General features: G+C 44.4%; 1 long non-coding RNA gene across 2 annotated transcripts in view; it reads right to left on the reverse strand.

The window, feature by feature from the left end:
* LOC147356065 (uncharacterized) overlaps positions 1–20722 on the reverse strand; it is a 66097-nt gene extending 45375 nt beyond the window's left edge. Inside the window, exons 1-2 of one of the 2 annotated variants that reach the window (XR_015143012.1) lie at positions 20602–20722; positions 20257–20389 (exon numbers count right to left, since the gene is read on the reverse strand). This is a non-coding gene — a long non-coding RNA (uncharacterized LOC147356065). The remainder of the gene's footprint in view (positions 1–20256; positions 20390–20601) is intronic. The other variant, XR_015143013.1, reaches the window with a different exon arrangement.
* Between the last annotated feature and the right edge of the window lie 1344 nt (positions 20723–22066).

The raw sequence follows: 22066 nt of genomic DNA on the forward strand, positions 1-22066 counted from the left end.
TGAACTTCCTGATGTTCAAGCTGGTTTTAGAAAAGGCAGAGGAACCAGAGATCAAATTGCCAACATCCGCTGGATCATGGAAAAAGCAAAAGAGTTCCAGAAAAACGTCTATTTCTGCTTTATTGACTATGCCAAAGCCTTTGCCTGTGTGGATCACAATAAACTGTGGAAAATTCTGAAAGAGATGGGAATACCAGACCACCTGATCTGCCTCTTGAGAAATTTGTATGCAGGTCAGGAAGCAACAGTTAGAACTGGACATGGAACAACAGACTGGTTCCAAATAGGAAAAGGAGTTCGTCAAGGCTGTATATTGTCACCCTGTTTATTTAACTTATATGCAGAGTACATTATGAGAAACGCTGGACTGGAAGAAACACAAGCTGGAATCAAGATTTCCAGGAGAAATATCAGTAACCTCAGATATGCAGATGACACCACCCTTATGGCAGAAAGTGAAGAGCAACTCAAAAGCCTCTTGATGAAAGTGAAGGAGGAGAGTGAAAAAGTTGGCTTAAAGCTCAACATTCAGAAAACGAAGATCATGGCATCCGGTCCCACCACTTCATGGGAAATAGATGGGGAAACAGTAGAAACAGTGTCAGACTTTATTTTTCTGGGCTCAAAAATCACTGGAGATGGTGACTGCAGCCATGAAATTAAAAGACGCTTACTCCTTGGAAAGAAAGTTATGACCAACCTAGATAGCATATTCAAAAGCAGAGACATTGCTCTGCCAACAAAGGTTCGTCTAGTCAAGGCTATGGTTTTTCCTGTGGTCATGTATGGATGTGAGAGTTGGACTGTGAAGAAGGCTGAGCGCTGAAGAATTGATGCTTTTGAACTGTGGTGTTGGAGAAAACTCTTGAGAGTCCCTTGGACTGCAAGGAGATCCAACCAGTCCATTCTGAAGGAGATCAGTCCTGGGTGTTCTTTGGAAGGAATGATGCTAAAGCTGAAACTCCAGTGCTTTGGCCATCTCATGAGAAGAGTTGATTCATTGGAAAAGACCCTGATGCTGGGAGGGATTGGGGGCAGGAGGAGAAGGGGACGACAGAGGATGAGATGGCTGGATGGCATCACTGACTCGATGGATGTGAGTCTGAGTGAACTCCGGGAGCTGGTGATGGACAGGGAGGCCTGGCGTGCTGCGATTCACGGGGTCACAAAGAGTCGGACACGACTGAGCGACTAATCTGATCTGATCTGAGCAACTGAACTGAACTGAACATTGTTCAGAACAGAGAGCACCTCTCAAGGGCCACTATCAAGTCTCTTTCAGACACCCAAGAATTGGGAAATCACTGAAGATGGCAAGTCTATTCTCCAAAAAAACCACATCCTGTAGAGACACAGCCAGCCCGGATACTGCCATGGACCAAAGAGACGTGAACCCACCCCTTTTCCTGCACCTTGCGCTTTGAAACTCAATAAAAGACTCAAACTCTCACCCTGCTGTGCCAATGCCACACTTTGTGTCTGTCCCCTGTCTGCTCTTGCAAAGTGAATAAAACTTCTCTTTCTCCTCTTGCTAATATTTCTATGAAATCTTTCACAACCCATGCCAGCTCACCTAACATTTTGGTGGCCCACAGTGGGAATCTTCACTAACTAATTTCTTTCACCTCAACCTCCAGCTCAGTCCTCCTAGTCGTCGCCCACCAGGACATCTATCAAACTCTAAGTATTATCTTGGGCGGGTCTTTCTTGGGAGAACAGTGCCTGCATGTGGGTAGCAGCAAACCCCACTATCCGGGTCAGAATCTGGCCTTGGGGGACGCCCCCTGTCCATCTCCCTCTTGTCACTGCTTCATCTCTGAGATCTGGGGATGCCTAACTCTGGATTGAATCCTTCTAAATCCCACCATGCTCCTTCTGATCACCAGGATTGCCAGAAAGGCCCCATCCTCAAAATTGGCTCTTTACTCTTCTTCATAATAAAAGTCCCAATCTGGGATTCGACTGGGGCTGAGTCCTGGCTCAGGGATTCAAGTCCCAATCTGAGTTACACAGTTTTCATTATGGACCGCTATCTACCCATCCTCTTGGGATGCCACCTCAAACACTGGAAAGATCTCAGATTAGAGGACCTCAAACCCAAACAAATGGCCTTTTTCTGCCACATGGCTTGGCCTCAGCGTAACATGGGTGACCAGGAAGTCTAGCCCCAGGTTGGCTCTCTCAACTGTAATACTGTTGTCCAACTCAATCTTGACTGTTGCTGCCTTGGTAAATCGCCTAAAATTCTTTATGCCCAGGCCTTCTTTCAACTCACGCAACACCCCAAGTGGTGGTCCTCTCGCCGCACGTTGCTCCTTCCCAGCAAGCTCTCCTCCACCGGCCCCTAGTTCCCCTCCTTCCCCCGTCACACCCGGAGGATGTCCCCTTCGGCCTCCTCTTGAGTCAGCCACCCAGTTTCCTGTCTGTGAAGTGGCTGACTGCAAGGGGATCATTCGTGTCCATGTTCCTTTTTCTATGTCTGATCTTTCCCAAGCTGAACTCAAGGAAGGACAATTTCTCAGAAGAACCTACTCTTTTCCTGTCTCACCTTCCAGAGACTCCACATCTTTTCACCAATTTAGATTCAACCTCTGAGGAAAGTAAAACAATCGTGGCCATGAATTTCATTTCCCAGTCAGCCCATCATATCCATTACAAACTCCAAAAGTTCCAGAAGGGCCCTCAGATTCCCCGCTGCAGTCCATGGGGTTGCAAAGAGTCAGACGTGACTGAGCGACTGAACTGAACTGAACCTGACCCTGAAGGTCTTTAATAAACTAGATGAACACAGACGAGAGGAAAAGAGACTGACAACAGTCTCAAGAGCAGAAACAGTCTTTCCAAATGATTGCCTCTACAATCAGAGACACCCTTCAGAATAAAACTTAGCTGAGGACTTCCCTGGTGGTCCAGTGGTCAAAACAAACAAAAAAAAATCTGCCCGCCAATGCAGGGGACATGGGTTCGATCCCTGGTCTGGGAAGATCCCACATGCCTTGGAGTAACTAAGTCCGTGCAACACAGCTATTGAGCCTGTGCTCTACAGCCTGCGAGCTGCAAAGCTGCAACTCCTGAAGCCCCAGGGCCCTAGAGACCACGCTGCACACAGGAAGCCACCGCAATAAGAAGCCTGCACACCACAGCTAGAGAGTGCACCCCGCTCTCCACAGCTAGAGAAAAGCCCTCACAGCAGTGCAGAGCCAGCACAGCCAAAAACAAATCAGTAAAAAGACTCAGCCAAGGTCCCCCAACCCGTAAAAAGGGAAACAGCCATGGGGGCCCAGCACTGGCTGCTCCTGCAGCTGCAAACAAGGAGGGCGCTGGAGTCAAGAATGCCATAGGAAAAGGCTACCCCCTGGGCAGTGCCCACTTTGTAAAACAGGGCAGTGGAAGTGGGACTACCCTCTCTTTGATTAAAGGGGACAAAGCCCCCTTCTGGAACCAGGGAACGCTCCTGCAAAGACCTCCTCCACCCCAAAGGCTCCTACAGTCTTCAGATTGACAGGTCCCAACGCTGGACCTGGCTCTACGACATAAGACTGACATGGCCAAGCCACGCATAACTCTATCCATAGCAGATAAGAAAATCAGTCTAATTGATGTTGGAGTCACTCACTATGCTCTTCCTGAATTTTCAGGTCCCTTGATTCCCTCACCATCATCAGAGGAGAAGGCAAACCTCAACGTGCTCTCCAAACCTCTGCCTCACCATGCTCACTGGGAGACCACGTCCTCTCACATTCCTTGCTCACCCTTCTAACTGCCCCACTGCCTCCAAGGCAGGGACCTTATGACCCGACTAGGGACTCCAGTAACTCTCCAGTCAGAGCCTCCTTCCCTGGAATCTGAGAAGACTCTCTCCCTCTGATGCTCGGCCCTTCCCTCTCCCACCAGAAATACTTACACAGTTTCTCTTAATTGCGTGGGACATTAACACCCCCGGAGGACCTCTCCCTGACTCCTGTCACTATCCCCAGGAGGGACCCCTCTCACTTTCCCCACTGCTCTCAATGCCCTATAAAATGGGAAGATCTTAGAAGACGCAAACCCCTCACTAAAAAATGTCTAAACGCTGGACTCCTTGGATCCACCAGCTCCCCTCACATCACCTATTTCTACCCATTACGAAGGCAGGTGGCACCGACTGTCGAGCACAGGCCCTGTGCATAGTTAACGAGGCAGTGGTCCCTCTCCCCTTGCAGCTGCAAATCCCTATACCACCCTCAGCTCTCCTCCTAATACTCAGCTCTTTACTGTTCTGGATCTAAAAGATACTTTCTCCATTATCCCTCTCTCATGAGATTCCCAAGACACACTTGACTTTTACATGGATGGACCCTGATGCTCACTGCTCCCAGCAACTCACCTGGACCTCCCTCCCCCAGTGATTTAGAGATGGCCCCTGCCTCTGTGGTCAAGCCCTACCTCTGATCTAGTCACTCCTTATTCAATATGCTGATGACTTCCTCTGCAGCCAGGACCACAACACCTCCCTTACCAACACCACTGCCCCTCCTCATTTACTTTGCTTCATCAGGATACACAGTTTCTCCTTCCAAAACACAAATTAGTCAGATCATAGTTAAATAACTAGGATTTCTCTTGTCCCCAGTACAAGGATCAATTGCTACTCAACATACCTTGCATGTGTGCCTGCTAAGGCACTTCAGTCATGTCTGATTCTTTGTGACCCATGGGCTATATCCCCCCAGACTCTGCTGTCCGTGGGATTCTCCAGGCAAGAATACTGGAGTGGGTTGCCATGTCCTCTTCCAGTGGATATTATACCTTGAGAAAAACATGATTCAAAAAGACACCTGCACCCCAATGTTCACTGCAGCACTATTTACAACACCAGGACATGGAAGCAACCCATATGTCCACTGATGAATGGATAAAGAAGTTGTGGTACATACATACAGTGGAATACTACTCAGCCATAAAGATGAACTAATGTGTCAGTTGAACTGAGCTTGGAGTAACCTACAGCCTGTTACACAGAGTGAAGCAAGTCAGAAAGAGAAAAATAAATATATATTAATGCATATGTATGGAATCCAAAAAAACGGTACAGGTGAACGTATGTGCAGGGCAGGAATGGAGATGCACATGTACAGAACGGATACACAGAAATCAACACAGAATAGCAGAAATCAACACAACATTATGAAGCAACTATCCTCCAATTAAAAAACAAACCAAAAAACCCAGACAAATAGAAGGAACTTTGGTCTCTCTCCTTCTACCTCATAGAAAAAAGGAATTTAGGATATTTCTGGGCCTCACTGGTTATTTTCACATCTGGATCCCCCACTGTGGGCTTACAACAAACCTCTTCATGAGGTCCTCCAGGGACCCAAAAATGAACCCCTAGAATGGAACTCCTCTCTGCAGTTGGCCTTCACCATACTCCAGACAGCCCTCACCTCCACTCCGGCCCAGCCCTCCCAAATGTAGATAAGCCCTATGTATTATATTATACTCTCATGAATGACAAGGGATGGCTCTGGGGCCCTTAGGACAAAAATATGACCCAGATTTCACCTCTCAAATTACCCAACAGGTGTCTCAAGCTTTAGACATTAAATACAGACTACATGCAGCTTGGTACATAGTAGAAAACCTCAAGAGATGATTGATATTTGGTCTCTGTTGCAAAGTGCTCATTTAAAATGCTGAATTATGTGCAAACTACATTTTGCATGGAAATGTATCTCAAATAGTTCCCATTTGTGTTCTCTTCCATTAGAGGTCATTTCTATGTAAAGCCATCAAAATTGCCTTTATAGGTCATGTCCATTTGACGGCCTCTAAACCCTTCAGTTCAGACGGTAAAGCATCTGCCTGCAATGTAGGAGACCTGGGTTCGATCCCTGGGTCGGGAACATCCCCTGAAGAAGGAGATGGCAACCCACTCCAGTATTCTTGCCTGGAGAATCCCATGGATGGAGGAACCTGGGGGGCTACAGTCCATGGGGTTGCAAAGAGTTGGACACGACTGAGCGACTTCACTCACTCACTCATATGCAGCTTGGCATCCCCAGTCTTCAAGAAAAATAAAAAGGCTCATTTGTCCCTTAAAACAGAGGTCCCCGACCTCCAGGGCACGGACCAGTACCTCCTGTCAGATCAGCAGTAGCTTCAAAGTGCACAATAAAAGCAACGTGCTTGAATCATCCTGAAACCTCCAACACCCCACCCCCAATCCGTGGAAAAACGGTCTTCCGAGAAATCAGCCCCTGGTGCCAAGAAGGTTGGGTCCCACTGCCTTAAGAGACACCGAGAGCAGGCTAGAACTCCTCTGTCTCTCCTCTGACTCAGAGCTGCCTGCAGATTACTCAGAAGGTCCCTTACACCTCAGTCCCTTTGAACTCATGTAGGACATCTAGCAATTCTTACTCCCTTTCTACCAGGAAACCTCCCCCTCTAGGACCATATGATCTCAGTCTCAGAACTAATGCCCAGCCTTTTATGGTTCCATGTTAACAGGTACCCACCCCAAACTCAGGACTTGCTCCTATCTACAATCCTACAACCCAGGGAGCAGGTTCTACTAAGGGACCTGCCTGGACATACCAAACCCCTCCCAGCCCTTGAAAGGGTCCATTACAACTCCGACAGCAATCAAGCTCTCAGCACATCACCCTGGATCCACCTGTCATGATGCTCATCTACTGATCCCTTGCTGTGTCCTCAACACAGTCCTCTCCCTACACCTGTCAACTGTCATCTGACACCAGCCTACGGATCTACTGGAACCCAGAGATCACCAGAGATCACCAGAGCCGTGAGCACAACTCAAGATGAATATGCCCTGGTAGACTTACATGCGTCTTGCTCTCTTATTCCCCCTTCTATTCTTTATTTTATAACTACAAACATAACCCTTCTTTCATCCCTGGAATGAAGTTCCTAGACCCTTGCTGGACCAGCCCCAAAGACAGCTAACACAGAATGCTTGCTTTCTTTCTCACCTTGTACTTAACCACGTTCTTTCATACCAGCCACCCCTCCTTTAGTGCCACCCGTCAACCCCATTTCCACACAATAAAACGAACTACAGCCCTCCTTCAAAAGGCTAGCAGCTCACAATATCACAGTCATTGGCTATGTGCTAATATTGCCAGGACAGGCCTCTCGGGTTCCTAGAACCGCCTCTGGCACACACAACCTTGTCCCTCCTCACGGCCGCCTGGTTCGGGCCCCAAACCCCAGGTATTTCTGGCCTCAGGCTGTCTCATGGGTCCTAAAGAACCTCTCTGACCCACTTCTACAAATACCCTTCCCCATCCATGGACCCATCTTCCAGGAGGTTTCCTTAGCCTCCCATCTGTGTTATGGCCAACATTAACTCCTGCTCGGTCCCCTGGCCTCACCACATTTCAGTTCAGACGCTCAGTCATGTCCGACTCTTTGCAACCCCATGGACTGCAGCATGCCAGGCTTCCCTGCCCATACCAACTCCTGGAGCTTACTCATACTCATGTCCATTGAGTCAGTGATGCCATCCAACCATTTCATCCTCTGTGGTCCCCTTCTCCTCCCACCTTCAATCTTTCCCAGCATCAGGGTGTTTTCCAATGAGTCAGATCTTTGCATCAGGTGGCCAATGGATTGGAGCTTCAGCTTCAGCATCAGTCCTTCCAATGAATATTCAGGACTGATTTCCTTTAGGATGGACTGGTTGGATCACCTTGCAGTCCAAGGGACTCTCAAGAATCTTCTCCAATACCACAGTTCAAAAGCATCAATTCTTTGGTGCTAAGCTTTCTTTATAGTCCAACTCTCACATACATACATGACTACTGGGAAAACCATAGCTTTGACTAGATAGACCTTTGTTGACAAAGTAATGTCTCTGCTTTTTAATAAGCTGTCTAGCTTGGTCATAGCTTTACTTCCAAGGAACAAACGTCTTTTAATTTCATGGCTGCAGTCACCATCTGCAGTGATTTTGGAGCCCAAGAAATTAGTCTTTCACTGTTTCCATTGTTTCCCCATATATTTGCTATGAAGTGATTGAGACCAGATGCCATGATCTTCGTTTTCTGAATGTTGAGTTTTAAGCCAACTTTTTCACTCTCCTCTTTCACTTTCATCAAGAGGCTCTTTAATTCTTCGCTTTCTACCATAAGGGTGATGTCATCTGCATATCTGAGGTTATTGATATTTCTCCTAGCAATCTTGATTCCAGCTTGTGCTTCATCTAGCCCAGTGTTTCTCATGATGTACTCTGCATATAAGTTAAATAAGCAGGATGACAATACACAGCCTTGACATGCTCTTTTCCCAATTTGGAGCCAGTCTGCTGTTCCGTATTCAGTTCTAACTGTTGCTATTTGACCTGCATGCAAATTTCTCAGGAGGCAGGTCAGGTGGTCTGGTATTCCCATTTCTTGAAGAATTTTCCACAGTTTATTGTGATCCACATAGTCAAAGGCTTTGGCGTAGTCAATAAAGCAGAAGTTGATGTTTTTCTGGAACTCACTTGCTTTTTCAATGATCCAGCGGATGTTGGCGATTTGATCTCTGGTTCCTCTGCCTTTTCTAAAACCAGCTTGAACATCTGGAAGTTCATGGTTCATGTACTGTTGAGGCCTGACTTGAAGAATTTTGAGCATTACTTTGTTAGCATGTGAGATGAGTGCAATTGTGCGGTAGTTTGAGCATTCTTTGGCATTTCCTTTCTTTGGGATTGGAATGAAAACTGACTTTTTTCCAGTCCTGTGGCCATTGCCTAGTTTTCCAAATTTGCTGGCATATTGAGTGAAGCACTTTCACAGCATCATTTATGATTTTAAATAGCTCAACTGGAAGTCTATCCCAACTTATGATGACCTCTATCAGCTGGAAGTGTAGCTCCTTCCAACTGCAAGCAAATCTATACTTAAACCCCTTCCGACAGTGGGATAGACCAAGAAATGAACCATTATTCAAATAAATAATTTCCCCAACAACCAAATTTACCTTCCCAAATCAGGCAATCACTCCCGTCCTCTCTCAGCACATGGTCCTTTCATGGGGCCATCTGTCCTCTTGTCAGCTCCACTGACTGCCGCCCGGCCTCATGGATAGGAAACGCCTGGCACCCATCCTACACAGGTAAAGCCAGGACCTGTCACAGACACCGCTCTTTCTTTCCACAAAATGCGCAAGGGTTTGACATTCAACAACAGCTTCTCACCTGGAAAACGACACCTCCAGTTTCCCAAAAGCTTCTGCCTGCTTAAACCCATTGGTGGAACTTGCTCCAGCTGCTACATATGCCTTTACTAGGAGGGTCCAGATACAAACTTCCTCTTTCATTTTTTAAAGTTTTTAACTGGAAGATAATTGCTTTATAGTATTGTGTTGGTTTCTGCCATATGTCAACATGAATCACCCACAAGTATACATATGTCCCCTCTTTCTTGAACCTTCTGCCCACCTCATCCTACCCCTGTAGGTTGTCACAGAGCACCAGGTTTGAGCTCCCTACATCATACAGCAAATTCCCACTGGCTATCTGTTTCACAGATGGTAATGCATATGTTTCCATGCGACTCTCTCAATTCGTCCTGCCCTCTCCTTTCCCCACTGTTCACAACTCTTTCCTCTCTGTCTGCATTTCCACTGCTACCCTGCAAACAGGCTCATCAGCACCATCTTTCTAGATTCCATATGTATGTGTTAATATATGATATTTGCTATCTGTTTCTGACTTACTTCACTCTGTATTACAGGCTCTAGGTTCATTCACCTCATTAGAACTGTCTCAAATGCATCCCTTTTTAGGGATGAGTAATATTCCATTGTATATACGTACCACAACTTCTTTATCCATTCAGCTGCTGATGGACATCTAGGTTGCTTCCATGTCCTAGCTATTGTAAACACTGCTGCAGTGAACATTGGGGTACATGTGCGTTTTTCAATTATGGTTTCCTCTGGATATATGCCCAGTAGTGGGATTGCTGGGTCACAGGTAAACCCACCTCTTTAACACGACTCTTATGGCCTGCATTCTCCCTACAGCTGGACTACACTTTCTCTGTGGGACCTCAGCGTTATCTCTGTATGCCTCCTAACCAGACTGGAACCTGCACTGTGGTACTCCCTTTACTCCAGATGAACATCTGCACTGGGCCTGTGCTTCTCCCCCATCTTTTCAGATACTGGACTAAACAAGAGCCTCTATCAGTCCTAGTAACTATGGCCACAGCTCTGGCTTCAGGCACCAGGACTGTGTTTATCATAGATTCTTCCACAACCGCCATGCTCTGCCTCCTCCTTTTTGGCCCCTGTCTTATCTGGTTTCTCCCCTTCTTTCTCAAACGTCTACTGCCCTTAGCAAATCTTGCTCCTCTATCACGGGTCTTACCTTTCAGACCATTCAATTCCAAGACAGCCCACATGCCCCTCTGCCTCCACCAGGTAGGGACAGCCCTGTGCAGCTCAGCAAGAAGAAGTTATGAAAGAAGAGACTTCCATCCCAGTTTTTTAAAATGGGCCAACTGGGCTCCATGTAACACTCAAGAAGTTATATTCAGAGGGAGGAAATGTAAACCCATTGAACATTGTTCACAACAGAGTAGCACCTGTCAAGGACCACTATCAAGTCTCTTTCTGACACCTAAGAACTGAGAAATTACTGACGACTACAAGTCTGTTCTCCAAAAAACTCCATCCTGTAGAGACACAGCCAGCCCAGATACCACCATGGACCAAAGAGACGTGAACCCACCCCTTTTCCTGCACCTTGCCCTTTGAAACTCAGTAAAAGACTCAAACCCTCACCCTTTGGTGCCAACACCATTCTACATACCTGCCCCCTTTCCTCCTTTAGAAAGTGAATGAAAACTCTCTTCTCCTCTTCCTAATCTCTCTGAATTCTTTCATAACCTGTGTCGGCTAACCAACCACCATGACTGGGCATGTATCTGGAGAGAACAAATTTGAAAAGATACATGCCATCCAATGCTCACTGCAGCAGTAAACACAACAGCCAAGAAGGGAAAGCAACCTAAGTGCCCATCGACTGAGGAGTGATACAGAAGATGTGGTATGTATGGGAAATGGAATGTTACTCAGCCACGAAAAGATGGGAAGAATGCCATTTACAGTGATATGGATGGACCCAGCGATTGTCATACTAAGTCAGTCAAACAAATCTAAGACATATGAAATCTAAAAAGATGATGCAAATGAATTTATTTATAAAACAGAAACAGACTCACAGACTTTGAAAACAAACTTACAGTTCCAAAAGGAAATGTAGGGAAGGGAGTGATAAGTTAGGAGCTTGGGACTAAAATTTAGCCACTACTATATATAAAATAGATAAACAACAAGGACCTACTGTGGAGCAGGAAGACCTCTACTCCATACTCTGTAACAACCTGTGTGGAAAGAGAGTCTAAAAGAGAATGGTCATATGTGTATGTATAATTGAATCACTTTGCTATACACCTGAAGCTAATGCAACACTGTACCTAAACTATATTCCAATATAAAATCAAAACTAAACTAAAAAAAAGGAAAAAAATAGTTAAGGACCTTGAGATGAGACTATCCTGTGTTACCTGAGAAACCCCAATCTAACCACACAAATCCTTAATGGAGGAGAACTTTTCCTGGCTGTTGTGGGAGAGTGATGTGATTATTGAAGATGGTGCTGGCTTTGAAGAGGAAGGACAGTATCCTTGACCCAAAGCACTGGGGGGCCTCTAGAAGTTGGAAGGTCAAGGAAATACAGTGTTTCTCAGAGCCTTCAGAAAAGAAGGCATTTTTGCTGATACCTTGATTTCAGCCCAGGGAGACCCATGTTGGACATCTGACCTAGAGAATACTAAGATGATAAATTTGTGTTGCTTTATGTTATGTTTGTGGTATTTTATTAAAGCAGTAATAAAAAATACAATGAAAACACTTAATAAAATCACCAGACCTTAAAAATCGTAAGCAAGAAATAAATTCAGATTGCAATTAGACTTTCCAATGGCAATGCCCCCGAGAGCAGAAATGACAGAAGACAATGGTGTAACTTTTAAAGACGCTCTAAGGAACAAAGTGTGAGACAGGATTTTATATCCAGTTACCAACACATTGTTAACAGCATACAGGTTCATGGTGAACACCCTTAAACCTTTCCTGAGGAGCTCTCCAGACAATGAGCTTCAAAGAACAAAAATGACTAGAGACACTGGCATGAAAACCGCTATGTTCTTAAAATTGAGATTGATATCATAGGAGAAAGACAATGCAAATGTAAAATCTGAATATTAAAAGAGAGCTTGAGATAAGGCATGAAATATTTTCTCTTAAAAAAAAAAAAAAAAACAAGGAGTGTTACCTACTTCTGTCTACTGAAAAGGCAACAATGACCAACCCAGGTGTGACATATGCAAGTAGGACTTACAATCCCAGCTGTGTTCTCAACCATTTCCTATGGAGAAGAACCCTAGCATCTTTAGCAAAAAGGTTGTCCAGGTCCAGGCAAGAAATCTACAAGATGCCTGAAACTTGCTGTGATACAAAACAGCCATGAATCTATCGAGACGATCCAAGTAGTTTCAAAAGATCTCAAGAGCCACATTGAAGAGCTTCCCAGAGGCTAAAAAGATTTAATTTGAACACCAATGAAAATAACAGATGCATTGTACTGACATTTATTTCCATGAATTTATTATAATACTCAAAAAAGAGTTAATTGATCATCATTAGAATATTCTAGGAACTAAAATAGCTGTGAAATGAAGAGAACCGAAAAGCAAAGGAGAAAAGGAAAGATTTAAGCATCTGAATGCAGAGTTCCAAAGAATGGCATGAAGAGATAAGAAAGCCTTCCTCAGCAGTCAATGCAAAGAAATAGAAGAAAACAACAGAATGGGAAAGACTAGAGATCTCTTCAAGAAAATAAGAGATACTAAGGGAACATTTCATGCAAAGATGGGCTTGATAAAGGACAGAAATGGTATGGACAGAAGCAGAGGATATTAAGAAGAGGTGGCAAGAATACACAGAAGAACTGTACAGAAAAGATCTTCACGACCAAGATAATGACGATGGTGTGATCACTCACCTAGAGCCAGACATCCTGTAATATGAAGTCAAGTAGGCCTTAGAAAGCATCACTACGAACAAAGCTAGTGGAGGTGATGGAATTCCAGTTGAGGTATTTCAAATCCTGAAAGATGATGCTGTGAAAGTGCTGCCCTCAATATGCCAGCAAGTTTGGAAAACTCAGCAGTGGCCACAGGACTGGAAAAGGTCAGTTTTCATTCCAATCCCAAAGAAAGGCAATGCCAAAGAATGCTCAAACTACTGCACAATTGCACTCATCTCACACGCTAGTAAAATAATGCTCAAAATTCTCCAAGCCAGGCTTCAGCAATACGTGAACCTTGAACTTCCAGATGTTCAAGCTGGTTTTAGAAAAGGCAGAGGAACCAGAGATCAAATTGCCAACATCTGCTGGATCATAGAAAAAGCAAGAGAGTTCCAGAAAAACATATATTTCTGCTTTATTGACTATGCCAAAGCCTTTGACTGTGTGGATCACAATAAACTGTGGAAAATTCTGAAAGAGATGGGAATACCAGACCACCTGACCTGCATCTTGAGAAACCTATATGCACGTCAGGAAGCAACAGTTAGAACTGGACATGGAACAACAGACTGGTTCCAAATAGGAAAAGGAGTACGTCAAGGCTGTATATTGTCACCCTGCTTATTTAACTTACATGTAGAGTACATCATGAGAAACACTGGGCTGGAAGAAGCACAAGCTGGAATCAAGATTGCCGGGAGAAATATCAATAACCTCAGATATACAGATGACACCACCCTTATGGCAGAAAGTGAAGAGGAACTAAAAAGCCTCTTGATGAAAGTGAAGGAGGAGAGTGAAAAAGTTGGCTTAAAGCTCAACATTCAGAAAACTAAGATCATAGCATCCAGTCCCATCACTTCATGGGAAATAGATAGGGAAACAGTGTCAGTCTTTATTTTTGGGGGCTCCAAAATCACTGCAGATGGTGACTGGGGCCACGAAATTAAAAGACACTTACTCCTTGGAAGGAAAGTTATGACCAACCTAGATAGCATATTCAAAAGCAGAGACATTACTTTGTCAACAAAGGTCTCTCTAGTCAAGGCTATGGTTTTTCCTGTGGTCATGTATGGATGTGAGAGTTGGACTGTGAAGAAAGCTGAGTGCAGAAGAATTGATGCTTTTGAACTGTGGTGTTGGAGAAGACTCTTGAGAGTCCCTTGGACTGCAAGGAGATCCAACCAGTCCATTCTGAAGGAGATCAGTCCTGGGTGTTCATTGGAAGGACTGATGCTGAAGCTGAAACTCCAATACTTTGGCCACCTCATGCAAAGAGTTGACTCACTGGAAAAGACCCTGATGCTGGGAGGGATTGGGGGCAGGAGGAGAAGGGGATGACAGAGGATGAGATGGCTGGATGGCATCACTGACTTGATGGACGTGAGTCTGAGTGAACTCTGGGAGTTGGTGATGGACAGGGAGGCCTGGCGTGCTGCGATTCTTGGGGTCACAAAGAGTTGGACATGACTGAGCGACTGAACTGAACTGAACTGATACAATGGAATACTACTATTCCATTGGAATAGAATACTACTCAGGATGGAATGGAATACTATTCAGGCATAAAAAGGAGGAAATAATGGTATTTGTAGTAATGCAGATGGATTTAGAGATTATCATACTTAGTAAAGTAATCCATACAGAGAAAGGTAAATATCATGATATTGCTTATATGTGGAATCTTAAAAAAGATACAAATGAGCTTATTTACATAACAAATATATCCACACAGAAACAAACCTATAATTACCAAAGGGTAAAGCAGGAGGAGGGGAGTGGGATAAATCAGGGTTTTGGATTAGCTTAGACACACAACTATATACAAAATAGATAACCAACAAGGACCTACTGGACAGCACAGGAACTACACTCAATATTTTGTAATAACCTTTAAGGGAAAAGAATCTGAAAAAAGTATGTAAAAGGAAAAAGAAATTAAGAAATCTCTGTCACATACAGATTATTTGCATTCTAATTCTTATAATCTATAAAATTAATCCATTTATAGCATTTATGGGATAATGGGAAATTTGCATGCTTACTGGATATTGATAGTATTTTTAAATTGTTCAACTTTTTAGCTAGAATATTGACATTTTCATTACATTATTAACTTCTTTCAGAGACATATACTGAAATGGAGAGATGAAAATAATATGTTTGGGATTCACTTCAAAAGCTCACAAGATGGAAGAAGTAGATACATTTTAGGCAATAGAGGATAGTGGTGGGTTAGCCAAAAACTCTGTTTGGGTTTTTCCTAACAGGTTATGGTAAAACCTGAATAAACTTTTTGGCCAACCCAATAGCTACATTATAGGCAACGGGGTGTAGTACAGGAGTGGGCAATTGCTGATACTGTGTAACACGTTTAAGGGATTTTGTTATATTATTCTATCTTCAAATATGTTTGAAATTTTCAACAATAAAAAGGTTTAAAAAAAATTCAAATAGTGATTGCATTGCTCCAGCTTTCTGATGACCGTCTCATTCTTCGAGATTACTCTAAGTGCTACTGAAATAGCATCATGAAGCATTTTAAGATCTTTAAGTGGTTTGGAATGTAATGTATATGAAACTGGAGATCTGCATACATGTAAAGTTCAGTCTTAACCGTGTTTCCTTCACCCTTCCAGATTGAAGATAAGTCTATGGATGAAGAAGACAGAAACACAGGTTAGACAGGACTAGCTTAGCCTTGAGCGCTTAGTCACTCAGTCGTGTCCAGCTCTTTGTGACCCCATCAGCTGTAGCCTGCCAGGCTCTTCTGACCATGGGATTTTCCAGGCAAGAATACTAGAGTGGGTTGCCATTTCCTCCTCCAGCTTAGCCTTGGCCAAGGGTCAAAGGGAAGAGTTGTCATAACCCACCAGTCCTCCAGGAATTTCACTTTTATGACAGGATACCCTTGAACCTAAATCTGAAATAGACATGGCTGATTTCCTTTCTACTTTAAGTAAACACAACTTTCATTTGGGAAGCTACATATAGATGCTGCAAATATTATAGGTTTAGAGTTCTTTAGCTGAGTCTGTTGCTTTGTTAGGATTGTGAAAGTGAAAGGGAAGTAGTGTTGGGCTCTTTGAAACACCATAGTATGTAGCCTGCCAGGCTCCTCCATCCATGGGAATTTCTAGGCAAGAATACTGGAGTGGGTTGCCATTTCCTTCCTCAGGGGATCTTCCTGACCCAGGAATCAAACCCGGGTCTCCCGCATTGCAAGCAGACTCTTTACTGTCTGAGCTACCAGGGGACATATTAGGATTAGGGATCCTTTATATTGAATTTTAAAACCTACAATGCTAGCTTTTCCCATTTTCATTAATATTATCTCATAATAAGTTTAAAGACATTTGACGATTTTCTATACTCTCAAGTTCTGTGAATAATATTCCTTGCATGATTTCTGTGAAGAGAGAAAATGCCAAAAGGTAGGTTCTGTTATCCCCCAGCTTGAATTGAAGAGTCTACCATGAATATGAACTGTCTGAACCCCCAGTTCCTCCCCTCCTGGTATAGGAGGAGCATACACCCAGCTGCACAGTGATGGTTTTCACTGAGAACCCCAAACACTGAATGCCTTGTTTTTCTTTTTCAAGAAATCCCCTATCCTAGGAGATATGTGATGCCATTTGTGCCAGATGCTTACAGAAGAATCACTCAGGAAACTAGCAGTAACAGCAACAAAAAAGAAAACTGCCCATTTGTCACTGAAAGTGCTCTTATTTTGCTAGTTTTTTAAATCAATTTTATTTTTTAATGTCAATTTTTGTAAGAATTCAGAAAAAGATATGCAATTATTAACATTTCAGGTAAAATTATTACTCTTCACAATCTCTACCTTTTCCATGGAGCAGTTTTCTTTAAAAGAAGTGTTATTACCTCCCTACTCATGTGGGCCCTCAGTTCAGTTCAGTTATTCATGACTCTTTGCGACCCCAAGAACCGCGCATGCCAGGCTTCCATGGCCATCACCAACTCCCGGAGCTTACTCAAACTCATGTTCATTGAGTTGGTGATGCCATCCAATCATCTTCAAATAAATGTCTGTAGGTGGGACTCTGATTATAAAGGCAGAGTGAAATTAATGTTATTAATGTACCTAGGTGTGAAGTATGAACTTCAGCTGGGTTTCCATAAAGAACTCTGTTGATTACATGTTTGAAGCTACAGAGATCTGTCTCAAGTGTCACTATTAAAGCCTTTTACAAGCTCTCGTGCTAATCAGCGAGGAGAGCCTGCAGCTTTTCCATGTAACGTGGAGTCCGTGCTAACAAGCAGCTTATCAGCACTGTTTTAGCAGCGGCATCAGAAGATGCTCTCCACATTTGCCTTCTTCAGAACTGAGTACTTAAGAAATTACCAGAATGTTGCCAGGAGCCTTGCCTACAAGCTGCTGCCTTTGAGAATTTTTGCAAGCATTTACAAGAGTAATCAGAATGCATTCCATCCCTTATGAATTTCTTAGTTTATGGGAAGGACAGAATTGTTAGGTATCCTCCTAGGGACTGTTAGACATGTCTAATAGTCTAATAATTTTCTGCATATTTCTTAAGATTGTTACTCAGACTCTGAAGCATTACAAAAGATGCAGCTTTCAGGGTGCTTATGTCAAGCTACACTTGATCTTGACAAGAGGGGTTCTCAGTTAAAACTTTATAGCCCTCCTAATCCTCCAGTTCATTAATCCTTGCTAAATTTAGAAATCCTGATTTGGTGAGACATCACCAACCCACAGACGTGGTCCCACTTATGAATCATCTATCAATTCACATACTCATATAAGTCATAGGTCAGTATTATTTACTGAAATCCACTTTGTGCTATAAGCTCTGGGTTGCCCTCTACTCATGTACAAGAGGATAAAAGAATTCTGAAAGAGCTCATAGTCTATGGAGGATACAAACACACAAGCTTTGATCGAGTACCTCCGGCAGCAGGGAGTAGTAGTAGTGTTAGTTGCTTGGTCGTGTCCAACTTGTTGTGACCCCACGGATTGTAGCCTGTCAGGGTCCTCTGCCCGGGGCATTCTCCAGGCAACAAAACTGGAGTGGGTTGCCATTTCCTTCTCCAGAGGATCTTCCCCACCTAGGGATTGAACCCGGGTCTCCTGTGTTGCAGGCAGATTCTTTACCATCTGAGTTACAGGAAAGTCCAAGAACAAAGAAAGCTCCTTGGGCAGTGAGGCAGGCTTCCCAGAGAAGGTAATAGCTACTCTAGGCCTTAAACAATGAGGAGTCTATGAAAAGGAATACTGATACCTTTTACTCTGTGTTCTTTATCCTGCCAACCAGGCGTCTCCCTTGTCCTCAGGAAAAAAGTTAATTAAAATCATGATTTGTAACAATGCTTTGATCTTGGGTGTCAAGAAATTCCATCCCCAAAACACGTACCCCAATGTTCACTGCAGCGCTGTTTACAATAGCCAGTACATGGAAACAACCTAAAGAATCAAGATGTGGCATATATACACAATGGAATATTACTCAGTCGTCAAAAAGCATGAAATAATGCCACGTGCAGCGACATGGATGGACCTGGAAATTGTCACAGTGAGTGAAGTAAGTCAGAGAAGCAGAAACATACGATCTCTCTTATTTGTGGAATCAGAAAAGACATACAAATGAACTTATTTACAAAACAGAAAGAGAGAATGAACGCGTGGTAGACAGGAGGGAAGGACGGAGGAAGAGATAGCAAGGGAGTTTGGGGTGTTCAGGTACATAATGTTATATTTAAAGTGGATAACCTAAAATGACCTACTGTATAGCACAGGGAACTCTGCTCCATGTTATGTGGCAGCCTGGATGGGAGGGGAGTCTGGGAGAGAATGGGTATATGCGTATGTATGACTGATTGCTCTTGCTGTCCACCTGAGACTATCACAGCATTGTTCACTGGCTGTCCTCCAATACAAAATAAAGAAAATTAATCACAAATAGTAAAAGAAATTCCATCTCCAGAAAGTCCCTGTTAAAATGTGAAGGAGCCTGGCTCATTAACTCATTTGCCAGACTTGTAGTAACTCTGTTATATCACACAATTAATACAAGGTTCAGTTGAGAAGATATTTGGGAAATCCCATTCTTTGTCAGTTGTAAAATACAGATCCCAGCAGTCATGTATGGATGTGAGAGTTGGACTATAAAGAAAGCTGAGTGCTGAAGAACTGATGCTTTTGAACTGTGGTGTTGGAGAAGACTCTGAGAGTCCCTTGGACTGCAAGGACATACAGCCAGTCCATCCTAAAGGACATCAGTCCTGAATAGTCATTGGAAGGACTGATGCTGAAGCTGAAACTCCAATATTTTGGCCACCTGATGCAAAGAACTGATTCATTGGAAAAGACCCCAATGCTGGGAAAGACTGAAGGCAGGAGAGAAGGGGATGAAAGAGGATGAGATGGTTGTATGGCATCACTGACTCGATGGACATGAATGTGAGTAAACTCCAGGAGTTGGTGATGGACAGGGAAGCCTGGAGTGCTGCAGTCCAGGGGTGGTAAAAAGTTGGACAGGACTGAGAGGCTGAGCTGAAAGTACACGGCAGTGTTAGATGTCTGTGACACACCACTGTTGTTCTGGTAAAACCCTTCTTACTGTAATAAGGATTATTTTATCAGTTCTCTGGACTTTGGAAATATAACCTGCAATAAGTTGAGAAATACAAATAGATTTGAAATATTTTAATGTTCTGTCATAGTGGATACTTCCAAGAAGACTTATCAGGGAAAACTTTGTCTTAAGTTTTGTGCTTATGACAAGCTTGTGTCTCTCTTTTGTGCTACCAGAGAGAAAATAACAAATAGGCTAGAAATTAGATCTAGTTTAGAAATTACAACCACCTCCACCTGGGTTGGCCCGGGCTGGCTCAGCCATGCTCCCGTGTTTCCGCACGGAGGCTTTACCCTTTGTATGTCTCCACCCCCATGGCACCTGCCACTCAAAAACTTTACCCCACAGCTGAGTGTAGACCCAGACCTAGGGTGCTGACAAATTGGGGGTTCCCAGACTATTTTTGAAGGATGACGTTTGATATTTCAATTAGAATCAAAATTAAATATAAAGACAAAAACTCCATTGCATTATCTTAGTCTTCATTTAGGAACTAAGAATTGTTTTATTGTTCCCATGTTTAAGGCTCCCGAATGGTCTTCGATGCCCCACCTGGGAGTTTCAAAGCGCCTTCAGTTTCCCGCGATCCTAAACGCCCGGAGTGGCGGGGGACGCTGTAGACCGAGGGCAGGGTGGGCGGCGTGTTCTCTGAGCGTCTCCTGTGCCCTGAGGGCGACACGTGGGGCTGGACCGACAGGAAACGATATTTGCAAACCCGAGGCCGCTCCTGGGCCTGGGCTCCGCATCCAGGAGCTTCCTGCCCTTTAGGCCTCTCCCGTCCTCAAATAAACGTCCCGCATTTAAAACGGGCCCAGCCTTCAGCCCTCCCGTCTTCCCCACACCAGGCGCAGGACCTACCCAGGGGTACCCAGAGTGTTTAAAGACCCCCTTTCCTACCTTTCTCCTGGTCCAAAGTCACTCCCGCCGAGTTTCGGGGAGACGGCGCATCAGCCGAGCCTCGTATCGCCTAAATAAAGGGCCCACGCGCAGGTGAGCGAGCTCCGCCCCTCAGACGCACCTGCGCAGGGCGGGCAGGGGGCGGGGTTTGATGCTGGGATGGAGACGTCCTGAAAAGCACACACTGGCCCATAGTTCAAAGTAGGGGTTCCTCCTTTACGTTTCTAAACTCATTGCAACGTTTCTTAAAACCCCCACTTTCCTCGGGAGTTTCCCCCTGCCCCCTGCTTTTTTGCACCCACAACTGCTCCTCACCTTCTCTGGCACAATTCTCCCAATTCCGGCCGTAACTCATGCCTCTCTACTTGCGTGTGTGCTCAGTCGTGTCTCACATTTTGCAACCCCATGGACTGTAGCCCATCAGGCTCCTCTGTCCTTGGGAGTCTCCAGGCAAGAATACTGAAGTGGGTTGCCATTTCCTCCTTCAGGGGGGCTTCCTAACCTAGGCATTGAACCTATATCTCATATATCCTGCGTTGGCTGACGGGTTCTTTACCACTAGGGTCACTTCCATTTGGTCTGTTATTTAAGTACAATGTATCTTTATTAATGGGGCTTCCGTTGTGGCTCCTGCAGATAAAGAGTCTGCCTGCAGTGCGGGAGACCTGGGTTCGATCCCTGGGTCAGGAAAATCCCCTGGAGAAGGAAATGGTAACCCATTCCAGTATTCTTGCCTGGAAAATCCCATGGATGGAGGAGCCTAGTGGGCTACAGACCATGGGGTTGCAAAGAGTCGGACTCGACTGAGCAACTTCACTTTCACATCTTTATTATCTATCTGGATGATCTGTCCACGGATGTTAGTGGGAGGTTAAAGTCTGCACTATTACTGTGTTACTGTCAGCTTCTCCTTTTATGTCTCTTCATATCTGCGGATAAGCTGAGGTGCTCCTGTGCTGGGTGCATGTATACTTGCAATTGTTGTATCTTCTTCTTGGATTGACCCCTGGATCATTATGTAGTGTCCACAGCTCTCCAGCTCTCCTGAATGCAAGCCCGCTTGCCTTCAAAGCCAGACATTCTGCAGGCTCATTTCTTGGTGTAGGATTCCCAGCCAATGTGGGACTCAGACCCCTCGCCCCTTTGGAGGAAGCTCTGCAATTCTGATTGTCACCGAGTTTGTGGGAAGCCTACCTGAATATGTGGGTTTTGACTACTCAGCATCTCTGCCCCCTCCTACTTGTCTTGTGGTTCCTTCTTTATATCTTCAGTTGTACGAGATCTCTTCTGCTAGTCTTTAGGTCATGCTCATCAACAGCTGTTGTGTAAATAGCTATAATTTTGGTGCACCCATGGGAGAAGATGAGCTCAGGGTCTTCCTACTCTATCATGGCTACCTCCTGCTTTGTTCATCTTTGAATCTCCACTTCTTAGCATGACATCTGTCTCACTGTCAGTGCTTAAT

This window comes from Bos grunniens, chromosome 16, assembly GCF_055505025.1.
Source record: "Bos grunniens cultivar Pamir isolate PY7600 chromosome 16, Bosgru_T2T1.0, whole genome shotgun sequence".
NCBI classification, from domain to species: domain Eukaryota; kingdom Metazoa; phylum Chordata; class Mammalia; order Artiodactyla; family Bovidae; genus Bos; species Bos grunniens.